This window comes from Neophocaena asiaeorientalis, unplaced genomic scaffold, assembly GCF_003031525.2.
Source record: "Neophocaena asiaeorientalis asiaeorientalis breed wild unplaced genomic scaffold, Neophocaena_asiaeorientalis_V1.1 scaffold477, whole genome shotgun sequence".
Classification (NCBI taxonomy): Eukaryota; Metazoa; Chordata; class Mammalia; order Artiodactyla; family Phocoenidae; genus Neophocaena; species Neophocaena asiaeorientalis.
This window is the reverse complement of record NW_020172630.1, coordinates 1,592,464-1,617,192: the sequence shown is the minus strand read 5'-3', so window position 1 is coordinate 1,617,192 and position 24,729 is coordinate 1,592,464. Positions and strand designations below refer to the sequence as shown.

Here is a 24,729-nt window from a genome sequence, read left to right as displayed (position 1 = left end):
TTGAGAGATTTGAGAGATTGGGATTGACATATATACACTAATATGTATAAAATGGATAACTAATAAGAACCTGCTGTATAAAAATATAAATAAAATAAAATTCAAAAATTTAAATTAAAAAGAAAAGCTGTCTGAAACACACACACACACACCCATTGTAGGTTTTTCTCTCTCTCCCAGATGGCTTGATTCCAAAGCAAACTAAACCAAGATCTTTACAAACCAGAAACAGTATTTTAAAATAACTACATACCATCTCAGCCACTAATTATTTTTAGGATTTTACTATATGCAACAAACTGAAAATGTTCAGGCTTTCCATTCATTAGTTTTATTATAAGCACTCCAATGAATTAAAGAAAAATCCATCATCACCACCTTCCTTGAAAAACTTTCACTGTCTTGTCACAAAGGCCTTGACCTTACAAAAGCAATTCACATTCATTCAGCACAAATCACAGGACTGGACAGAGGATGAAAATTTGGCATTTCTAATAAATAGGACATCATTGAATAAGTTTGACAGGACACTATTCTACTCCTGACGTCAGGAAACAGGGCAGACAATGCTTTCCTTGTTACGGTGAGGTGTATTATACATCACTGACTGCACAGAGGCTCTATGTGACCTGGAGCAAAACCAAATGTGTGAAGTGAGGCACTCCGCAACAGGATCCTTACTTTATTAAAAACTCACGTACACATATTTATAAGAATGGAGCCCTGGAAAAAAGATAACTTACAAAGATATTTGCTAAGAAAATTGTGAGACTGGAGGCATGTCCACATTAAGAAGCAGGTACCGAGGCACCCTTGACTATATCCCTTGTCACAAATGGTAGCTCTATACATCAGATGCTTTTATTTATTAGTAATAACCATTTATTGAATTATTTTTAATGGACAGTGCACTTTATTTAGCATTCATTAACCAATATAAATCATGTTATCTAGTAAGTTTTGTGTCATCATTTTACAGTTGGGAAAAAAAAATAAACATGGAAAAGGTATATTCATAGACCCAAAGTCTTACATTTATATGTGGCAGAAGTGGGATGCAAACCTAGGCCTACACAAGTTTAAGGCCTATGCTATTCTGCACATGTTTACATTTTAAAGATACATGGAGGATACACACATATCTTTATTCAAGTCAACCTCTTTGACGTCTGTCTCTCCCAAATATCACTGTAATTATATTCATCCTGGTAAATAATATATAATAACATTCTATTAAATAAGCACCTACTACATGTTCAATTCTCTACTGTTGATGACACTACAATAATTTTTTTAAGTTGAAGTATAGTTGATTTACAATGTCATGTTAGTTTCAGGTGTACAGCACAGTTATATATATTATTTTCAGATTCTTTTCCCTTATAGGTTATTTAAAAATACTGAGTATAATTCCCTGTGCTATATAGTAGGTCCTTGTTTATCTATTTTATATATAGTAGTGTGTATCTGTTAATGCCAACCTCCTAATTTATCCTTCCCCTCCCTTTCCCCTTTGGTAACCATAAGTTTGTTTTTAATACCTGTGAGTCGCTTTCTGTTTTGGAAATAAGTTCATTTGTATCTTTTTTTTTTTTTTTTAAGATTCCACATATAAGTGACCTCATATGATCTTTGTTTTTCTCTGTCTGGCTTATTTCACTTAGTATGACAATCTCTAGGTCCATCCATGTTGCTGCAAATGGCATTACTTCATTCTTTTTTATGGCTGAGTAATATTCCACTGTATATATGTACCACATCTTCTTTAATAATTATTAAAAATCATAAGGTATATCCATAAAAATACTGGTACAGTGTTTACATATGCACCCTTCACATTTATATTTTTCTACTCAGACCAAAGGAAAGTATATAGAATATTATATTCAGTATTTAGGGTTTTCTTTTAAAATGTGCCATTATTGCTCCAAATCGTCAGTGGATTCTGCCTTTGGAGTCATGAGATCTGGGTTCAAGCACTGACTCTATTATTTCAAGCTTACTCACTCTGTGGCCCTTGAGGATCTCTCAAGTGTGTTGAGTCTGTTAACTATTTCTAAGATAGGAATAAAAACATCTGTCTGTCAACTTCAAAGGGCAGTTGTAAATATCAAATAATATAATTCAGGTGATAAGCATTTTACAGTGTATACAAAAATTATAAACTTTGAGGAGGCGGATATTAAAGCACCAGTTGTATGGGTTTTGCCCTTTAATGACTTTGAAAGGACTACAGTTATATCCTGAGAAATGAGGAAAAGGAAAAAATAAAGGCACAAGGCATTATGTTTATATACTAATAACAGCCAACTACAAGGCTATACCTTCAAACAGAAAATGACAAAATGGAAAGCACCAGGAAAGTTCATTCTAGGAGGTCTTGGTCAAGAAAAATCAATTTCAAGTCCTTAAAAATCACATCAACTCTCTTTGCCATTTAAAAAAACTCTACACTATATTCCTATACTTCTGCTTCCATGAGCTCTGCTATCATCATTGGATAAAGTGAGTCCACTGGCAGGCGAGAGCTTGAGTTCTAATGTCAGCTCCGACACAGCGGATTAATAAACAAATATTTGTAATGTTTCCTGAAGAGGAAAATTCTTGGGTTTTTTTTATTAGTATTAGCAGCATATCCCTATGTGTACTTGGTCTCAGCATAGCATCACATATTTAATACTGATTACTGTATGAGCTTCGTTACACAAATGAAATAAAATGTTACTTATAAAAATGCTCACTCGTCCCCTACCATAATTTAAACACATGGCTAAGAGGGCATTTCTCAAACCATTAGTGGCCCTGCAATTTTCTAAAATTTTGAACTTTTCTCAGAAGCAAATGCTCACATAGAATGTCTCAGTAAAAAAAGGGCTTTGACCATGTCAACACATCTAACTGTCAGCTGAAATTGCCAGAAAACTGAATTGTACAATTTCCATGAGGGCTCCCTTAGCTAGCAGTGAGACTGGCTTGCTCTTGGGCACATTAACCCTTGATACTTCCTCTGTAAAACCGGCAAGATGCCCAATGCCAGCGTTCCTGGTGCTCAACTAACAGCGTGGCAGTGGTGACCCCATGTAGGAGGTCACCCTAAGGTAGCCTCTTGTGCCCTAAGGCAGCCTGTCAGGCACCGGGAAGCCAGAACCGCTGCTCCCCTGGAGGACACAGGGATTCAACAAATAAATCGTTCACCCCTTACCTTTCCCCACCCAGAAACTCCAGTCCTAAAACAAATGTTCAGAGAACAGGAGGGATTTATTTCCAAGTGCTGTTTCCTAGATCTTTGTTCAAAGATCCATATACAAGTTGAAGAACCTGGAGGCGGAAGAGGACTGACCACTAGTGTGTGAAGACGTATGTATATTCAAATTTCCATCCGTGAACACGGGAGGCTCCTCAGAACCTGTTTCATCTGCTCAGTCTAGTTTAGTCTGGCAGCTGGAGGCTGCCACCACTCCCCACAGGGCTACGGTGAGTAGCCTGGGATCGCTCGTGATGCAGGAAGCTTCTGGCTCACCATGTCATGGGGCGGCATGAAAAGACAGGCTGCACAAAGCAGCACGGTCCCCTCTGCTCTGCTTCTGGAAGAATGCCAGGAGGAAAGCTGCTTCCTACCCTCTCATCCCCGGGCTGGCACGAAGAGGCCATGTAGGATGCCACACCTTGAAACACCTCGGAGAAAAACCACCACATTCTACTATCTTCAAGGAGGTGGATGGGTGGAGAAGAAGAAAGGGAGAGTGTGCTTTTAAAACATGCAGATTGTGTTAGCACACAAGTAAGCTGAACTACCATCCAGCCCCAAACAGCCAATACAGCTTTATAAAAACAAACGAACAAACAAAAAGAACCCCAAACACCTGGAAATGTGTACTTGATTACAAAGAGAATCTAAACTACTGTGATTGTGCTATACACGTAGGATGCCCAGGTAATCCACTCAAGATCACCTCCAAAGGAGGACTGGAAAAACAACAAAAACAACACTAACGTATCGTGGTAATGCTAAGAATAGATCTAGTAATGGCTATTTTGGCAAAGCAGGACCTTGGCCGTGTAGACCGCAAGGGCTGATGGTATACTCCTTTACCATCACAAGCTTCCGAGGGAAACAGCCAGTGGCCGTACCCTCGTTTGGTATGCCCTGTGCCGGTCCAGGCGACCTTGGGAGCTATTCATCAGGGATGGAAGACAGCTATTTTCCTTTACATCATACTTTTCAGAACTTCTAGTCATTTGTGGTTCTCTGTCTACCTCTCACGTGTGTGTGTGACGCAAGCACATGTGCCCACCCACCTCCCTCTTCCTTTCAGCCTCAATTCAAGCATTAACCTTTGACATAACATTTTTGCTGCTCATCAGAATGGAAAGAATGAGCTTCAGAGAAGCAATTGAGTTGAGAGAATCAAAAAGATGACATCACTTCAAACACGGACTTGCCAGAAAATAATCCTTTCAAGTGCTCCCCTGTGTGACCAGCCGGGGACCCTCAACTCTCCCTGACCCGCTGCATGCTGCCCCTGTTTCATATCTTTTGATCACCATTTGTTTTATGTCACCGTTTGTAACATCTCCCGTGTGTATATGTGTGTGTTACACCCGGGTACTTTTTAAAGCTCCTGTCCATGTTCACTTTATAAACTCCCAAGTGAAAGAAAGGAATTCATTAGCATCTGTTATTAGTTTGATAATTCTCAATAAAGTCAATACAAACATTTACATGGCATTTACCCAGGAAGAGTAGCAGGAATGAGAATTTTTGGCCATCTGCACATGTTCTTTCTGATACACGCACTAAGAGGTACACACAGCAAAATGGCCCTAGAGGTGGGTCCTGTACTACTGGTATGTTTCTCTCTTTCTCTAAAATACAATTAAAAGGTCTTCTAATTTTTTCTCCTTTTCCACAATGCAGTAATGTCAGATGCAGAACCACTCTGAGAGATGCTCAAATATCACTGGATTCCTTCCTCTCCCCTATCCCCACCAACTCATCAGCAAACAGTGAGAAAAAATATACATTAAAGTCAGACAGACCTGGGTTCAAATCCTGCTCAGCCACTGCTTCGCTGTGCAGCGAAGCACAGCTTCTGCTTTTGCTGTGTAACTAACCACTCAAAATTCCATGACTGAAAACAAGCACCGTTATATCCTCACAACTCTACAATCTGGCTGGGCTCAGCTGGACCGTTCTTCTGTTGCTCCTACTACCAGTCACTCATGTGGATGCATTCAGCTGGCTTGTTGGCTATGGACTGGCCTCAGCTGGGGTGATGGACTAGCTGTATCTCAGTCTCCCCGTCTCGCTCTCTCTCTGTCTTGTTCTCCCTGCAGTCACAGGGCCTCTCCCTTCCCATGTGTCTCTCTTCACAGTCTCAGCACAGGGTCTCTCCAGCAGGGTAACTAGAGTTTTTTTTATTGGTGACTCAAGGCTTTTAAGCCCATGAAAGTGGCAGCTGCCAGGCCTGCTTAAGTCTGGAACTGGAACCATCTGGCCAGTCCAGATTTGGGGGAGGATAGTAACTACACATGTTGTGAATATAGAAGGTGTGAGTCACTGGGAGACACTCACATAGCCGACTACAGTAGCCAACTACTACAGCCACTTGACAGAGCACTGCATCTTTTCATTTTGATGTGTTCTGTTGTAACATCAGTTTCCGTATCCGTCAAGAGGGAATAATAATATTTCTATATTTATGGAGATGTAAAAATTCAATATGACAATGAATACACAGTGGTAAGCACAGTGACTGACATATAGTAAATAAACTCTGTAAATAGTCTCTTTTGTGTATCCCAAAGTACTTGGAATACCCAGGAATTTGCAAGCCCCTTCCTACCACTGTGTACCTTCCCATGAGAGCAGAGTCCACAGTTCACATTAGCCATCTGAGAAGTCATCTCGGTGCCTTGTACACAGCCAGGCATTCATCAAGTACCTACCTGGTAATGAGTGCTAACTGACTGACTCTGTGATCAAACGAATTGGTATACACTGTCCCCTAAAACTCACTTCCACAACACACAGATTCAGCTATTTCTCGAGAATTTCTTATACGCAAAGCAAAAGTTATCAAATTCAATGTCATGAGCAGTCATAGCAGTCTGGAGTTCATCTTCACCACTTCTTAAATATAGTATATATAGCAAATTCCCCAAAAATATTTTGCCAGATTTTTCACTGCCACAATTTTAAAACTCAGGCACACTCTAAGAACTATGTAATCCATATGTCTGTGATGCATTTTTACCCGGTTCATCAAAATTCCATTTTTGTATTAAATGTCAAAATGCCTTTTATGTCTTTATTTATCAGCCCTTGAAAGTTGTTATTTTTAAATGATGGTAGAACATGGTTTGCAAAATCTACAAAGGCATTTGTAATTGTGTTCCAAACATCGGCTTCTGGGAGAGTTCATTTTGTTTACTCTTGGCAAATTCATATTTTCAGATATAGACTTCTAAAGTTGATTTTATGAACTTCATTTAAAAGGCACTAATTTTAATGTACTAATGAATGTAAGCACCTGTGTGTGCACAGAGTTTGGAAAACCACTGCCCCTTTGAAGGGGAACCTTGCTGTCTCTACAATCTCATTCTACCTCAACTTTATATCTTGATGAATAAGAAAATGAGACTGCCATTGTCACCTATTTGGAAGAGTAAAACAAAGCACGAATTTTCCTCCCCACAGTGCTAGACTGTGCACCCTTCTTGACACAGACACACTATAGGCTCATCTCACTCCTGATATTCAAACTTCATCAAACCCTCTTCCTGTCTTCTTCTTGTCTCTGTTATTGTTTAAATTTTTCACTAGGAGATTTTTAAAAAATGATAGCAATCTAAGGGGCCTCGCCATAACACAAATTTCTGTGATAAGCCAATTGTGATTTGAATTAAAATAAAATAAATACATACCATAAAGCAGAGTGTTAGCTAAAAAAAAAAAAAATCTATAAAATTCAATGTTATAGATTTTCAAGTCCTATGTTTTAAATAAGAAAATCTGGGAAAAAAAGAAAAGGGAATCTGAAAACCAGAGGAGGGTCTGTGACCTTAGACCAATCAAACTGTGGTTTAATTTATTCATCTGTAACATTAAGATAATGAAGGCTGTATTCCCCCCATCACAGACTTATCATGAATAGCAAATGAATAATATAACATTTCATAAGCCACAAACAATATTAATGATAATAATGAAATATCTGGTACGAGCTGTGACCTATTTTTTTCTCTGTTTCAAATATAAGCTGGTGTAAATTCACTTTTTCTCTAACGTTTCCATGTAAGAGTAAAACATTTATATCGAACCACTGAAGAAACGAAAGAAAATTAGCCTGGCATAACTCTGAAGATCACAAGTGTGAGGCCTGTGTGCTTACTTGTCCAAGCGCCAACCGTTTGCCAATTCCAAGTCACCTGCTAATAAGCAAAGGATGGTATTCTGTCCCTCCGTAACGGAAACGTCATCCGCTTGACCCCGATACTTTTACCTTCAGTTTGTCACAATGTCAATCAGTACGGGAACAGCATTTCTGGGTTTGAACTGAGAAATACTCTATTTCCCAGGCTTTGGCGAGGAGACCAATCACACAGCTAGACCTCTCTGCTCAGGCTGAAAAGCAGCTTGGAAATTTGAACACCAACCAGTGTAAATCTGTTGCTAGGTTAACAGTGTTTTCTAGTAAACAAAGTCTGCTTTCTCAATAACTTGTTAAAATGGAATACATTCTTTTTATTCTTCTCTTAAAAATGCAAGGAAAGAAAACAAATAGGCTATCACGGAGCCTGGCCTCTTCTCTAGAAATCAGATAAGAGCAATTCCTACTGCACACCCGAACTCATCCTGCATGGACGAGAAATAGCATGTGTCTATACCACGCCAAAGCTGACCCGGGTGTTAATTTGAATTTTAAGCAGAATCGAGCTTTTCCTTGTGCCCGTCCCACCTGTCAGCGTATGGTTGTATAACAAGATAATTACTTTCTCTTATTTCAAAATGCCAGACACCCAAGTAAGACTTCCATGGAAAATGAAGAGAGCGGCTGTATTAAATTTTATTCTAATAAGTCTAAGGCTCAGTCTCACCAGTATCTTGTTATATGATTCACAGAAATGGTGGCAGATGCAACATACACCCTACAAAGAGGTAGAACCAGAGTGTGTGATGACTTCAGAAATATACTTGGGGAAAACTTGCAGGAAGCAAGATGAAGTTGTGTATCATTCATTCCTGTAGCAGTGCATTGTGGGTAAAAAAAAGTACAAGGTCGAAATCCAAGGTTACTTAGAGAAGGAAAATAGCAATGCGGTGCTTGTGCTATAAAACTATTGTTTATTTAGTCCAGCGAAATTCTAAGGATTTTAGATGTAAAGGCTTCTTTTAAAAGGCAGGTCGAGGTTACCAAAGGGGAAAGGTGAGGCCAAAGGGATAAATTGAGAGATTGGGATTGACATATACACACTACTATATATAAAATAGATAACCAACAAGGACCTACTGTATAGCACAGGGAACTCTACTCGATATTATGTGACAACCTAGATGGGAGGGGAATTTGAAAGGGAGTGGATACGTGTATATGCATGGCTGAGGCACTTTGCTGTACACCTAAAACTGACATGGCATTGTTGATCAGCTATACTCCAATATAAAATAAAAAGTTAAAAAAAAAGAATTAGTTTAGAATATTTAATGATGCCTATTTACCTTTCAAATTCACCAAGAAAGAAGAGACCTTTGCTGATATCCAATGAGATCAATATTACTTAGCAGTGGTTTATAGGATTTGGAAAAGAAATTCCTTTAGACAAATGAAATCTAGGGACAGCCCTCAAGTGTCTGCTTTTATGCAACCCTATGTCACTTATTACACTGCTGCTTTCCCCAGCTACAGGCTTTCCACAGCCGCCCATCTGGTAACTGGAAATCTATCCCAAAAAGATCTGTCCTGGATTGCAGGAGAACAGGTTCAAAGAAGGAGCCGCACAGAAAGGTCACAATTACGGGCATCTACTCAGGGCCAGTAGGGTACAGCACCTCATTCCTGTATATGTTGAATGAAGCTTTGTGTCTGAGGTTATAAATGCCAGACAGTCAGCAGAATGACGTGAGCAGGGCGTGAGATTCAGAGTCGGGCAACAGAACTAGATTCAAATCCCAGATCTGACACGTCCTTCTTCTGTGACTTTGCTCAGTTTACCCAATTTTCAGATTTCACCATATTCTGCTGTCTTGTTTGGAAACTGAATTTAGAGATGCAAATGGGATCCGGAATGGCCCCTCGACTCATGACTTCAAATCCAGATTATATATATAATAACGTTGACAAAATTTTTCCCATCTGATGGTAAGGAAGACATCGCGTAGACACCAGGCACGTCTTCTATCAGGAGGCAGTGGGCAGTATTTGTGCTGAGGTGTAGGACACAGCATGCTCTCTGCGTCTTAGTCACGCTGTAAGTTCTTGCAACTACTTAACTGAACTGACTCTGCGCTCTGCATTCCATCGGTGAAATGAGGAAATGCTTCCATCTCTTAGGGTTTGAAAATGTAAGGCAGATCCTCATTCCTCTGTCTACAACTCCCCTGGGGCTTCCCACCTTCTGCCGGGTAAGAGCAAAGCCCTTACGAAGGGCTGCAACATCTCTCAACTCCCCTGTTTTCTCCCTGTAGAACCGACCATCCCCTAATACAATCATTTTTTTTTAAATGTATTTGTGTTTATGGTCTTAACTCCTTTCACGGGAATAAGAATTTCACACAGGCAGGAATTTGTAGTGATTTTACTCCCTGCTATATCTCTACTGCAGAGCCCGGTACTAGGGATGCTCAAGACATATTTATGGATAAATGGAACTGTTGTAAGGTATCAGCATGTTATCTGTAAAGCACAGAGCACAGTGCCTGGCACATGGTAAGAACTTAATAAATGACAGCTATGGGTTCTTGCAGGTATCTAACCGTGGGTAAGATTATGATCGTTGGAATTGTGAGGGGGCCTGTGCTTTTGGCCAGTCAACAGTGCAACTAACACCTGGGTTACCCCAGGGTACTGGAAGGCGACTGTTCTATAGGTGGGCCTTGCCATGACTCATCTGTAGGCCTTGGGCACACCAGTGTCTGCATCTATAAAACAAACACAATAATACCTACCCTCCAAGGGAGGAAGAAGGTAAAAAAAAAAAAAAAAAAGCTGCTTGTCAATTGCTTAGCCATCTGTGATGAAGTATCCACAGCATGATTTAAAACATTTGATAAGAATAACAATAGGAAAAAACTGGGCTTCCCTGGCGGCACAGTGGTTGAGAGTCCACCTGCCGATGCAGGGGACACGGGTTTGTGTCCCGGTCCGGGAAGATCCCACGTGCCGCGGAGCGGCTGGGCCCGTGAGCCATGGCCGCTGGGCCTGCGCTCCGCAACGGGAGAGACCACAGCAGTGAGAGGCTCGTGTACCACCAAAAAAGAAAAGGAAAAAACCATAGCATTTACATCGGAGTTTTTCTGCCATCTTTCAGCTGGCACTCACACATCCCACCCAAGAGGGTTTCAGCCACAACCTTTTTTCTTCAGGTTAAAATGAAGCAGTGATGAGGGAAACACAGTCAGACCTTTCTGGGGACATCTGAGGATCAGGTTTACCAGCTGGGGCAAGTTACTCTTTTCATCAAGGTAGTAAAATACAGGGAAGGATAGATGCTAGTCGTCTGTTAATTAACTGGGTAGAATTACTTCAGCGAGAAGGTTAATAATTACACAAGTAATTAACACTTCCTTGATTTTCATACTCTAATCCTATAGTTTCAGGATTTCCACCTCTGGTCCCAGAGTCCACGGGAAGATGAGAGCAGAATGGCGATGAATGGCATTGGCTTTGGAGTGGGGGCTGAGAAGCCAGGAGAGTTTCTCTGGGTTTCTAACCACTTCCTGATGAGATACAACTACAACACAGGTACACTGGCAGTCAACATTCGAGTTTTTGTAACCATCGGGTGCCATGCAGGTATTTGCCACCCTATCTTCCCTAAGCTGCCACTCCCACCCCTTCACACCCGCACGCAGCATATTTGGTGTCACTGTTTATTAAAGATAACTAATGCCCTAAGTCTTTATTTACTTCTGTTTATTGCTATTTTCGCAGGAGTCACTGGAGAGCAGCTATGCGTCTGGTCCACTCGGGTTCTTTAATCACTGTTAGTAGGTAAAATCATCTGTGACAACTAATCCAAAAAGCAGATTATATTTATTTTGGCTACAGTGGCTTGCAATTCGTTAAAATCAACAAAGCATTTTCATTAGCCCCCTGCTGATGTCCTAAAAACAGACGTTTCAAGGGTCTCAGAGCGCTGAGCTACACATATGCGGCCACGCTCATTCTGACAGATTCTCAGGGCCATTCTTAACACGAAATCTTATTAAGCTAACAAACAAGAAACAGAACCCTTCTGCTTTCATACAAAGGCTTAATTAACATGCCTAAACTCCAAAATCACAATCATAGCCGCAAAGCTTCCTGAATGTGGAAGCAAAACAAACACAACAGAGACTGTATCATTAGTTAAGCAAGACTTACCAAAAATTGGGACCTTTTTTTTAAAAAAAAAAAATGTGGGAAAGGATTAGAAATCAGAACCATGATGTCTATTTCTAAACAGTTCTGCATGGGCATTCTGGCCTTCAAAAGCTGGGATGGTGATTAACTGGACGAGATCTGGCAGCAGATCTACTGAGCAGAGGATCAAGGTCTTATGTCGGGGGCTGCCAGAGGTTAGAAACAGTTGCATCACGTTTAAGGTCAGCATCACTCCAGCAATGTTCTATGTATCTTCCCTCTCCCACCCTCACTCCTGTGAACACATTGCTGCCTTTTCCAGGTGTATTTCTTTTCCTTGCTACCATCTGGCTGTCCATCGCAGAGAAGAGAGTCTCTTTAATGCTGAATTGGATGTTAAGGCTCAGTGTCAGAAATGGGGGGCGTTCCAGGAAAGATGCTCACAGCAGTGACTCAGCCATCACTGTGCCACCAGGCAGCAGCCATAATTAATGAATGTATCAAAAGGTCTACTCAAGGAGCAAAGAAGGTAGACGATGATTTATGTTTACCTAGGGGGAAGATTATTTAGCTTTGCAAGAGCTTTCAGAAGGAGGGAGCCCAGAAATATTTAGATATGGCGTGGTACCTCTCCAATCCTGGAGAGAAACTCAAGGAACAGGCAAGCAGATCCAGAAACAAAGGGCAGGGGGCACACATGCCAAGGGTGATGTGCTCTCTCTTGCAATTTTCCCCTCCATGGCTCTGACTGGAAATCTGCTGTGATTTGTTTATTTCCAAGACCGCTACTGCAATGTAATGACTTGTTTGCCCCCTCCAGCATAATCCTGAACACTGTCAAAGATGATTACCAGACGATACTTCATGCAAGTCTCTATCCTAACATGTGGATTTCCACTGGTTGAAAGGGGAAGCCAAAAGCTGCCCTTGAGAGCAATGGCTCGTTTGGTTCTTCAGTTCACAAGGGATGAGTGGGTCAGGCTGCCTCTGGGACACAAAGGTCCAGTTCATCTCCACGAGGGCCTCTGTCCAGTAGCCCCTTCAGCCAGGACTGCAGCTTCCTCTGGTTCATTCCATGAGCAAAAGCACTGTCTGTTAGAGCAGATAATAAAATCTAGCCTAGAAGGAAAATCCACATACAAAGCTTCTCTCCAATCAGAGTTCTGTCCACAGGGAAAAGGGAGCCACATCTGATAGACAAGTTGTCACTTGGGCCCTCCGTAATTAAAATTATTGTTGCCATAGCAATCCAAAGAGTGGTACGAATATACAAAATGTCAGTGGCATGGCTTTTTGGTGGTTGTTGATATTGTTTGCAGCCCCAGTTTGTGTTTATTTACGGCAGCGCAGAAATGTGACTTGGACAAACAGCAGAGCAACATCGGGTAAGGTAAGAAAATCTAAAACTCAATTATGGACCCAAGATACTGTTTGCAATTGTTCCTCAGCCCCTGGCCTGCCTTACTCAATAGGTAATAAAAGCGCACTGCCTTCCTTACGTAGATTTACATCCAGCAGCTCTCCGCAGCACACCCCAAAGCTTCCTGATTCTCTTCTCTATCATCTCCCGCTATCCAGAGGATTATACTCAAGAAGATTTCCAGGTCATCACAACAGGTCACTTTTCTAAGCCACCGTATCAGGGAATAGGACCACATGCCGTTCTCACACAGGGAAACAAAGAAGCCACTTGGTTTTGGGACTTAAACAGGATGGCGAAACAGCCTTTATTACTGTTGTCATATAAAACACGTTGGGACAAGCAATACGGCGGCAGTCGCCCCAAGGAGTATTTCAACTTTATACCTCCTAAGGTTATTCTCAAATAAAAGAGCACACACCCTTCAGTTTTTGTTTTGGGTTGGGTTTTCTTTTTGTTTTTATTTTAAACAGACTCCCTCTTTTCCTGGTTCCTTCAAAATGAGCCTGCTGTTCAGTGTTCACGATCTCCTTAGGACAAAAAGGTCTGAGCAAGGCGAGAGCCAAAGGCCACACAAACAACTCCCCACTTCCCCAGACAACCCCAAGATCCGGCACACCTCTGCCAGCCAGAAGCGGGAACGAACGGGCCAGTGTTTCCCAGCCTGGCCAGACCCAAAGAAGCACCTCAGGCACTTGTTAAACCACAGCATGCCAGCCCCCTGGCCTGGAGACTCTGCTACAGCAGGTCTGAGCGCATTTGGGAAACACGGGTACAGAGGAACTCGGCCAGATGCTCTGAGGGACACGTCGCACGTTCATAACTGTGTAGAGGATCCAATCCAGAGGCGAAGAACCCGAGGAGGTAGAGGATTCGTCTCTGGCCTTTTCTGCTACACAACCAGCTACTGCAACACAGCCAACCTCCCTCCCAGGAATACTGAGAATACCCATGGGGAAAAAAATCACTCCATGTATGTTCTTGTGGCTCTAACACACCTTGAATCCAAATATTGAATGGTTTGGTCATGTTAATGTGGCAGAGGAAGGGAGGGGAGGAAGTTCTGTTGGGCTTTTAATTTGATTTTTCAACTGAATAGAATAGGAGAGAAACTAGCGATTTAAAATTCAGGAAAATGAACTGGTTACTTACTGATTGATTGATTTGGCGGGGGGGGTAGTCAGAGTGGGACACTGCCCTGGCAGCAATAGTTTAGAAATCCGGGTGGCGGGGGGGGAGTAAAAAGTATAATGTTTCACTTAATGCTGGGGACAGTAGCTCAATATGTTGAAAGAAGCATATAATATTTCCCCTGGGGGATCTGAAGGTAGCAGTGTAGGTGACAAAAACGCCTGGAGGACTGAGGTAGAGACGGGAGCTTTCATCTGATCAAATGAGTAGTGGACACAGCACGCTGTCACTAAGCTAGCTCCCCCTGCAAGAAGAGTAGCTCAACACAGCCCCCATTACTATATTTCATGGACACTCTGTCTTACCGGAATACAACTTGCTGGGGGGACTAGTGTCTAGAGAGAGACTCTCAAATAAGCTTTTACTAAAAGATTAGATGCCTAGCTGCGGCAACTGCTTCTCTTTAATTCCAAAAGCAATCTGAGCCGTAACCCAATAGTTCTGCCCTCTGATAACTGAGTAAAATCTAATACTGTTCCTGAAATTTTATAGACATTCCTCTCTTTCTAAGGACATGAATAGCGTATATACACTCTTCAAAGGCTCGATCTTTCTCTTTTGTAGCAAAACGGCAAGAGCCTATGGGAGCGCGGTGCCTGGGGCAACGTTCCTTTTCTCTTAGAAGCTACCTGCTAATCACCTGCAAGTAATAACAGACTACAAGGGACGTGGCCCCTCACCCCCATGAAGGGCAAGGGTTAAGGAGAAACAAAGTGAGGGAGGTATTCTTGGCCTGAGGGAGCTCTGCAAAGCGACCAGTGAGATTCTCCAGAAGGATTGGGTTCAAGGGGCTGAGGGGCAGCCGCTGAAGATCAGAGGCCGCTTGAAATGGACCAAGGAGCTGGACTTCTGAAGCGGAAAGAAAAAAAATAACACTTCCAGAAAGGTAATACAGTCTCAGGGCCAACAATATCTCAGAGGGTTCCTTGCTCTGCCTCTAGGCTGAGAGGTTGGGCTTGATGGGCCTGGCACACAATGGGCTCCTTCTCATCAGGCTGCTTTCAAAAATACGGCACCCTCTCACTCCACGGCAAGGCCAGTGCTGCACTGGGTACTGGCACCAAACAGCGTTCGAGAAAAATCTGCCTATTCCCGCTGGTGTACAGCTGTCCCTCAGTATCTGCAGGGGATTGGCTCCAGGACCCCTGCGGACACCAAGTCCCTTATATAAAATATATGTAAGTATATACACACACACACACACACACACACACACACACACACACACACACACACATATATAATGGCATAGTATTTGCATAAAACCTACATACATCCTTCCGTATACTTTAAATCATCTCTAGATTACTTATAATACCTAATACAATGTAAAGGCTATGTAAATAGTTGCAAATACACAGTGAATGCTATTTGAATAGTTGCTGGTGTGCAGCAAATTCAAGTTATGGTTTTTGGAACTTTCTGGAATTTTTGGGAATATTTTTGATCTTCAGTTGGCTGAATCCATGGATGCAAAACCCATGCATACACAGGGCCGACTGTACTTCTACCCAAGAGAACTTAGAGCAGACAATTCAAAGGGCATTAAAGGCTTAGAAAACTGTAACTAAGAAGTTGTTAAGGGAAAAGAGTTTAATCCAGTTCTGATCTTGAACTGAGAAAGAATTCAGGCATGTGAGGGATTTTGATGGAATGAGTATGAATAATTCTTTTCCAGCTACTGAAAAGTCAAGAAGAAGAAAAGATTTCTGAACTAGTCTGGTTGAAAAGAAGAAAGCCTTGAACATGAGAGATTGGTGCCTAATGGCAGCTGTGGAATCACTGTTTTCAGACTGTCATTAACTAGAATATATTCACTGATCTCCTTCCTACATGAAGATTGTAGGATGGCTTTGAATTAAGACTTGATTTGCTCTCCTTCACCATTACATCTTGCCCCTGTGCCCTGTGGAATGTCATTACACTGGCCAAATTCCCCTTTATCCTCCATCTTTCTCTCACCTCTTTCCCCCAGTTTCTCCTCTCAAATGAAGCCTCAGTATTTTCTGCCCCTTTGCATTCATCCTGTCCCTCCATCTTGATAACAAGGAAGAGGGAAAGAATGAATCTCTCTCAAATCTACTTCTCAATATTTACTATCATTTGAAATTTATGGCATCCATCTTCATCACCCACTTCGTATCAAGGCTGCTATGGTCCACCTGAAACATTTCCTCTCCCTCCTGTTCAAATCTCCATGTTCTTGGGTATTTTTGTTAACTTTGCCATGTACTTGATGATTCTTTAATATCTATCCTTCCTCCCCTGCTTGAAAACACTATCTTCTGCACCAATGACCATCTGCCAGGCTACTAGATTACATGATAGATGATGCATTTCAAGATTTAAAACACTTTCCTCCTGGGACTTCCCCGCAACGGTCCAGTGGTTAAGACCCCTCACTTCTACTTCAGGGGGCACAGGTTCAATCCCTCATTGGGAAACTAAGATCCCACGTGCCATGTGGACAAAAAACAAACCAAAACAAAAACTGCTCTCCTGTGAAAACAACCCAAATGTCCATCAATGAATGAATGGAAAAATAAAATGTGATGCAGACATACAATGCAATATTATTCAGTTTTAAAAGGAGTAGCATTCTGATACATGATACAACCTGGATGAACTCTGAAAACATTATGCTGAATGAAACAAGTCAGGCGATGTCATACAATTCCACTTACATGAGGTATTTAGAGTAATCAAATTCATAGGGTCAGAAAGCAGAATGGTGAATGCTAGGGGCTGGGTGGAGGTGGGTATGGGGAATTATTGTTTAATGAGTACAGAGTTTTACAGTTTGAGATGATGAAAAGTTCTAGGAATGGATGGTAGTGATGATGACTACACAACAATGTGAATAGACTTAATGCCAATGAAATGTACACTGAGAAATGGTTAAAATATTAGAAAAAATTAACCCCCGGTCTCCCAAATCTGCATAGGAATGTTCAAGTCACACTGGAATCAAATCTGATTGTACTTAGTTTCAGAAGACACATGGTGGGCTTGGTCAACGATTGGTGGTGAAAATTTGTCACTTAAAGGTATATTTCTTCCTTCCTTCACTCACTCAAGAGATGTTTACTGTGCAACTACTCTGTAACTGGTACAGTGCTAGAACATGAGACTGAATAGAACTCACAATCTAGAAGAGAAAAGAGACAGTCAAGAAGTAACAGTGTGTCCCACAAATGTTAAGAAATAGGAAAGAAATGCTTAGAAGGCTTTACTTAGCGTGTGGGGAAAGGGGAAGGGAGGATGCTATAAGGATGCTTTTAGGCTGAGACCTAGGGTTTGAAGAGGAGTTAGGCAAAGAATAGAAGACTGTTCCAGAGAGAACCACAGGAGTGAATGAGAAAGGACATAAGGCTTAGGGGATAGAATGGAGGTTGGCTTGGCTGAAGTTTAGAGAAAGAACAGAGAGGCAGGTGATGAGGCCTGAAAGGCAGGCAGAGAGTGGACTGTGGGGGGCCTGGGAGATGACATGAAGCATTTTAGACATTTTTTCCTAAAGACCAAACGAGAAGATTACACCAGATCTCCCAGCCCCCTTCCAGACTGGGGCTGCTATTCAGCCGTGAAGGTGTTAAATCTGTGATCTCTGTCCAAGCCTCGCCTGTTACGCCCTCATCCTCCCAATGTCCTCTGAGAAACTGCGACCCATCCCCCAACACGTCCCCACCCACACATGTCACCTGGACCTCACTCAGATTACTAGGCACCACGTGGCTTCCTTGGACATCTCTCCTCTCCAAGTCCAGGGTTGACATTGTCACCACTATCCTCACTTACAACACACTGCCAAGTTTAGTATGTAATCTTCCTTTCTGACTCACATGCCCTCTGAAGAACCTCTCTCTGACTCACTTCTCCCTTGGAGCAAGCATCCTTCTTTTTCTCCTGCATCTTTAAACTCTCTTCTCACCCCTTTCTTTCTGCTTTAGATATTCTCAGGTCTCTTCTGTTAGCATATCACTCTTGGGTCACCAAAGTTGAAGGAAGATGTGAATGTGGCTCATTAGCTGTTCACTCTGTCTACCTTCAACTTGGCCGTCCACCAAGAATACGAGGTAATCCATTTGCTCGTCCCCTGTGCATTCCCAGGCTCACTTCCTTTGAAGGTTTCTTTAGAATTACTCTCTCCTCAAGTTCCTAACCCCTATCTTCAGAAAATGACTTGACATTCTGACTATCTATTCAGTGACCACTCTCACCTCTCATCTGTCCTTGCCTTTGTGGTCCATGGGTCTGTTTCTACAGATGGGCTTGGTCTTCCAGTCTTTCTTTAGGGAAGATGGAACTTCACCATGTTAAAGTCGAGAACTGCCAAGAAAGGTAAGACGTGGTTCTTGCCTTTCTGGAAATTTTCATCTACTTAGGAACATGGAGGACTGTATCACTATAGTTTGTTGTTTGAGGATGAGTCTTAAATGGTACCAGTACACATTTCAATATCCAGGGTTCTTCTAGCTGAAGAGGTCTGGGAAGGCTGCAGGGAGGAGGTGAAGTTTAGGCTGAGCCTTGAAGCATAAGTGGGATCTCGATAGGCCTACCAAAGAGTGATGGAGGGCAACCCAAATAGAAGGAATAAGTGTGAAGCATGTGGGTAGAGCACACAAGTAGTTACGCTTTTTTTTTTGAGATATCTTTGATAATAGAACATTACATTATATTAGTTCTAGGTGTACAACATAATGATTTGATATTTGTATATATTGTGAACGCAGTTATACATATTAAAGTGAAGATCGGAAGAACACAATGGTGTGATAGAACTAGAAGTGTGTATGGGATAATGCTGTGGAGATTTCAACTGCCCAGTTAGTCAGGAAGGACCTCATTACAGATAATAGGATCGTATTCTAGAGTGGCCCGCAGTGAGGCTTGAAAGTTGAGAGGTTGGAGGCCAAGTTCAGTTAGGAGGTACCTGTCACCAGCTGGTCCCAAAGTAAAGCATAAAGAGATCAAGGAGGACATGTACGATATTTTTAATCTTCAAACAAGGATCCCTCTCCCCCTTTGTCCCATCCCTCATACTTTTGGGGGGAGGGGCTTCTCATCTGTATTGATTTATTATTTAGTTTGTTTAATCCCACTCTTAGAGTTTCCTTTCCTTCAGCTTAAAATTCCCTTTTCTCATAAAGGTAATAACTGTGCTTTGTGGAAATTTTAAAGAATTCAGGAAAACACTTTCCCCCTCATATTGAAAATGCTTTCCCTTGACCCACCTTGAGAAACCACGGGGCCTCTCTTTCCCTGCTCTGTAAAGCCTCCTGACTTTTCAAAGTTTTCGAGTCTCTTTGGCTTATCATTTCCCTCAGCTGGAAACCCTCCCACCCCTGCTGCCTCAGCCTTAAGGGCTCAGCTTAGATATCAACCCCTCGGGAAGCCCAGCCACACCTCTCCTCCCCCTCTGCCCAATGTCCTAAGAGCCCACCTCTGGGGCCCCATGACACTTGGGCATCGCCCAGAGCACCAACTGAATGACATGGAAATACCCATTCTCTGCAGCCATCTTTTCAACTAGTCTATGAGCACAGGGCTCCAGAATCACACTGAAAAATGTATAAAAGATTTAGAATAAAATAAATATTGCTTTTCTTTCTTTTGGAGAAGGATCCAATCTAAGCTAGATGAAGCTACAAGAAAAATCAAAATAAACATACTTGACTACTTCTCCTAGCTGAAAGAGTAACAAAAACAAAATAAAAAGGTAAAATAAAACAGGGAAAGACTTTTGTAACACATTTAAGAGAAGAGGGGTTAATATTCTTAGGGTGCAAGCAGTGACAACAAAGAAGGAAAATGATGACGATTTTAATAGAATTGCCAAGAGAATATGAACATGCAAATTCACTAAAAAAGATACAAATGACCAATAAAAATCATAACAGACGCTTGACTTCATTCATAATTTTTAAAATGCAAGTTGAAATAACTCTAAGACACCACTTTTCCCAATAGTAAACTGGCAAAAAATTTGGAAGTCTGATAGAACCATGGCTAACCAGGAAATGGATAGTCATACAATGCCGGTAGATGTGTTCATTTATACAATGTTTATAGTGGTTTATAACATTGTATAAATATAATTTATGTAACTTTTTAATGATCCACTGACAGTTTCTTATACAATTGAGAAGGTAGATACACTTTGGCTCAGCAATCCTAATTTAGATATCTATTCCACAGGAATAAAAACACAAGAATAAAAAAATTACATAGCATTACTGGAAACAGAAAAAGGTAAAAGGGTTAAATGCGTATCACTAAGGGAATGGTCATTATATGTTATGATATGTGTTATGATATGTCCATCTAAGGGGGTACTAAATACATACTCGTGAAAAGAGTACATATGCTAACAAGTAAACAGAAGACCTGTATGTGGCATGGCTGCATTTTTTCGTTGAAAACGAAACTAGTTAGATCAGTATCTCTATAAACATTGGAATTCGTAGAAAAAACTATTAATAAACTGTGAAGAGTGACTACTGGGTAGGCATGGATTATGCTTCTGTCTTTTTCCCTCCACAAAATACTTTTTAACTTTGCCATATGTCTCTTTATCCTCAGCCCTTAGCAATCCTCATCGTAGACGCTCAGTAAATGCGTCTACGAGAATCCTTTCTCGACCATCATGAACTCTTAGAAATCTGCCAGTTTTGTGTATCTGAAAGCCTAGCCTGACCATACGTCACTGTTTGCTGGTTATTTCTGTATCTGGTCTGATTGTCAGTAGTACTCCTCCCCCCTTCACTCACAAAGCGATTCAATTTGCACAATAAATTATATGGTCACCATTATAAAATCTCACTGAAGCCCTTGGCACTGTTAATTCACTACTTCCTCCCCAAATGTTCCTTCCTTATCTTCAAGCCACTGTCCTTTATGCCTCTCATCCGCCCCCTCCCTTTCTACGTGTTCATTCTCTCATTCACTGCCTCTTTTTCTTGTTTTTCTTCCTGAAGTTTAGTTTTCGTTAAGGCTCTACTTTCTATGCTTCATCCCTGTAATGACCAACCTTTTCTCACGACCACACACAAGGGCTGTCTGTCTCTGGCTCGGGTATCACTCCTTCTCCAGGCTGATTTGCTATGGGAGCCTCATGCCTCAGATTCCCTACAGCTCAAATCCTAACTGTCTACAACGAAAAGAGTTCCCGTCTCCCTTCTAAATGATCCCACTCTTGGTCCAGTTTCTCAGAGATGCTCCAGGCGGCAGAGTTATGCTGGTATAGTCGTTTGCTCCATCAAGTAGCAGTACAGCAAAGCAAACTCCAAGATGGGGGCGTCTGCCCTCAAATCAAAGCTCCTGTATTTGGCCAAACTTCTGAACATCTCTGTACCTCAATTCCCCCTTCTTTGAAATGGGATAATAGCAACTACTTTATAAGGCTGTTTCCAGGATTTCATGATTTATTATATTTAAAGCACTGAAAAAGTGTGGGGCACACGGAAAGCATTATAGAAATGTAAGCTATTATTCTATTTTCCAAATATGCCAGAGTGAACATATGCTATAATAATAATAAAAAGTATTAAAACTAGTCAATAGCTCCCAATGATTTCTAAATCACCCACAAACCATTTGGCTAGCTGAATGCCCTGCTCTCCATGGAGATGAAACCATTCTCCTTATGTAACCCAACCTTCTGACATTTTTTTCCACTCAACACTTCCCAGTTCTTTAGCCCCATCTCCAGAGGTAAGTTCTGAGTATTTATTACTTTTATTTTTAAGATAATTGCTTTACTGTAAGTTTATATAATTAAAATTTTCACAATATTTCATGAAAAACTGGCTCACAAAACTCCTAGAAATGTAACGCTCAGTCGTCTTGGGATGGGCAGGCTCCTGCACACCAAAGAGCCCCCTCCCTCAAGCGTCCTCCCTTTGACTCCACCTTTGCATCCCTCCTGAACTGGTCCTCCTTGCTTCTTCCACTGACCCCTGGGCTACCCATCCTACAGTGCAGGAGGACAGCACCCCTCTGGTCCTTCCCTTGCCCATGCCATAAACATTTTTAAGGAACACTGTACATTTAGCACCCCAGTGTGCATACTTTATTACCTTTTCCACTGACTATTTTGAGTATCATCCTTTCTCCCACCTCCGAATTAGATATTTGTTTTATGCGAGTGATTATCAACCGAGGAAAAGGAGGGGACCGCATATTTGAGAATCATTTGAGAACCTGGGTACCTTTACAAGCCTCTTCTCCCAGCCAATGGAGGCTGAAATTCCATCTCCAATGTCTTACCTCACTTAGGCTAGAGAGCTACCATCTTATATTTGCAAATCTTAGCCCTATGAAGGTCTGGCACATAGTAAGCACTCAGTAATTATAATACTTGTAAATTGAAGAGATCAGCTATTTTAGGATAAAAACAAATTCTATTAACTAATTTAATAGTTATCTAAAAATTTGGATTCCCTGTCAAGGTAGGTTTTTGGTTTCTTATAGAAAGAAATAACAGTATAGTCCTGGTAGTTATATTAGGGTACAATAGTGAGAAAACAGGTTAAAAATTCAGGATCTTCTTTCTTATAGAGGAAGATAAATAAATGCCTTCGATCAGAAACCTAAAGCATAAATAAGCACATTGCTACTAACAGGGTAAAGTGGTTGATGCCTTTATTAATGTAAAAATGACTGGAAATTCCTGCTGTCACATTCTTGGAGACCTTGGGGACATGTAAAACACACATACACACACATGTGCTTGCACGCAGGTGTGAGTATAAATATATGTGGCCTGATCATACACTTACTGCAAAACATTTTTAAACTCCAAGTTTGAGGGCTAACTAATTAGAACTTACTAAGTTAGTTCTAATGAACTAACTTCATTAGAAATGATAGTGTTTAGAGATCTAATTGTTTTACTCCTACTTACTTTGAAATAGCATCATAATTAATTTGTCTCTCATGAACCTCAACAACAACAAAAGCAAGAGAAAGCTCATGGCCTTCGTGTTCCCATGGAAATTTTAGCTAACACTAAAACAGTCAAAGATAAGCACCAGTGGTAAAGCATAAAAGCTACATTTCAGAACCAGAATTGCTTTATCACATCCTTTCCGAAATCAGAGGAGAGATGTCAGATTATCCTGTGTCCCAATCCATTTGGATTCCCCGGGCACACACCCAGTGGCAGAATTTTCCCGAGAGGCATTCTCGAGACATCCTGAAACAGCCACCCTGTAAATAAGTGGATCTTTCTCTTTTAATTGGTACTTAAACATTTGCCCCAAGAAAGAAGAATATTTTTCAGGCAGTCTGTTTAGTAAAGAAAAAAAACTAAAAATTTTGGCCACACTTTGCCAGCAGTAAGCTTTCTGCTAATTCTCAGTCATAAATAAATAACATTGACAAAGACATTAAAGATGGAAACAATAAAAATAGTCAGGAAGGGCAGCAGAAAAGATTGCCATAATCTTCTGTCTCAGTTTGCAAAAAAGGTATTAAAATCCCAACGATACAAAAATAGACTTGAACAATTATCTTCTTTACAGGGAGGGGGAAACTGCTCCCAGACCTCATAAGATGGGTGTCTTCAAGGTTTCATTGATTAGTTGATAAGTTTGCTGGTGAATGATGAGTCGATTAGTCAGAAGGGTTTGAATTAGTTACTAGAGCTGCGTCTCCCATGAATAAAATGCAGGACTGTCCTCTCTCCCACCCTCTGTGACAGATGATATCTGTTTTCTCCTGTGAGTTTGAATTTAAGAGCCACTGAAGCTCAGCCACAGTATATTCTGGCTCAAATGAGCTGAAAATTGCATTCAATTTGAATTTCAAAAATGGAGGGGAAGAAAGGAAGAAAAAAAAAAATGCTCAGCACCCATCAAGTCTCCACACTTTTCAACTATTTCCTGCTGCTTAGCTGCATTCCGCCAGGCTAGGGACCTGAAACCAGGATGTACTATAGGGGGAAAGAGCATCGCTGGATTCCTGCCCAGCCTGAGTTTAAAAATAAACTTTTAATAGTCAGGATCAAAGCAAACCTCACTTTTACACACATGCATAATGCAGAACGCGACCCGTCGAAAAGGTAGATTTATTTTTTCCAAACTCAAATTGACCTGCTCTTTTTTATTCCTCTTTTTTTTTTTTTTCTCTTATGTATTTTGGAGGTGATAAAGGTGAAGGTGTTTTCCCTGGGAAACTCTAGAAAAGCAAATTCTTCTCTAAATTAAAATTAATTCCTCCTCAGCTCACTTAAGCCCCTCATTCCTTGTTGCTTGATTTTCCCCCTTCTCCTGCCTCGCATTACAAAGCAGGTGCACGTTGTTGAAAAATTGAGTGAGTGGACATCGATTTTTTCAAATCAAATCATATTTTAAATGCTCTAAGAGAGCTAGTTATTTAAAGGAATCTTGTGATAAATTATTTTATAAAGCCAACTTATTTTTAGAGTGCAAACACTCGCCCCTTCGTGCAAAGGCATCCATCGTAAGCATGCATTGGAGGCAGTTTCCAGTTTTCTTAAAGCAGGGCACACCCGCAGTTTTGAAGAAGCACAAACTGAAGTATCACCAATAATTA

At 41.2% G+C, this 24,729-nt stretch overlaps 1 protein-coding gene across 7 annotated transcripts in view; it reads right to left on the bottom strand.

The window, feature by feature from the left end:
- The window catches only part of ESRRG (estrogen related receptor gamma), a 638,184-nt gene that overhangs the window by 418,261 nt on the left and 195,194 nt on the right, over nt 1–24,729 (bottom strand). The window lies entirely within an intron of this gene.